We start from the raw sequence: 1,028 nt of genomic DNA on the forward strand, positions 1-1,028 counted from the left end.
AGTGGTGTGATCTTGGCTCACTGAAACCACTGTCGATCGGGTTCAAGCGATTCTCCAGCCTCAGCCTCTCAAGTAGCTGTGCACCACCCCGCCACGGAGCTAATTTTTGTATTTTTAGTAGACATGGGGTTTAACTATGTTGGCCAGGCTGGTGTCAAACTCCTGGCCTCAAGTCATTTGCCTGACTCAGCTTCCCAAAGTGCAGGGATTACAGGTGTGAACCACAGCACCCAGGCTTTTTTTATCTTAAATATTGTTCTCAGGCTGGTCACGCCTGTAATCCCAGCACTTTGGGAGGCTGAGCCAGGCAGATCACAAGGTCAGGAGTGCGAGAGGAGTATATATATATATACTCCTCTCCGGGTGAGGTGGCTCACACCTGTAATCCCAGCACTTTGGAAGGCAGAGGTGAGCGGATCACGAGGTCAGGAGTTTGAGACCAGCCTGACCAACACCGTGAAACCCCACCTCTACCAAAAATACAAAAAAATAGCCAGGCATGGTGGCACATGCCTATAATCCCAGCTACTCATGAGGCTGAGGCAGGAGGCTGAGGCAGGAGAATCGTGATCTTGGCTAACTGCAACCTCCAGGAGGCAGAAATTGCAGTGAGCCCAGATCGTGCCACTGCACTCCAGCCTTGGCAACAGAGTGAGACTCAGTCTCAAAAAAAAAAGGGCCAGGCGCGGTGGCTCACGCCTGTAATCCCAGCACTTTGAGTGGCCAAATCATGAGGTCAGGAGATCTCCTAGCTAACATGGTGAAGCCTCGTCTCTACTAAAAATACAAAATATTAGCCCGGCGTGGTGGTGGGTACCTCCTGTAATCCCAGCACTTTGGGAGGCTGAGGTGGGAGAATCACCTGAGATCAGGAGTTTGAGACCAGCCTTCTTAGCAAGACCTCATCTCTACAAAAATTAAAAGAAAGTGGCCTGGTGGCCGGGCGCGGTGGCTCACGCCTGTAATCCCAGCACTTTGGGAGGCCGAGGCGGGTGGATCACGAGGTCAAGAGATCGAGACCATCCTGG

Source organism: Cebus imitator, unplaced genomic scaffold (assembly GCF_001604975.1).
Source record: "Cebus imitator isolate Cc_AM_T3 unplaced genomic scaffold, Cebus_imitator-1.0 Scaffold87, whole genome shotgun sequence".
In the NCBI taxonomy this organism is placed as follows: Eukaryota; Metazoa; Chordata; class Mammalia; order Primates; family Cebidae; genus Cebus; species Cebus imitator.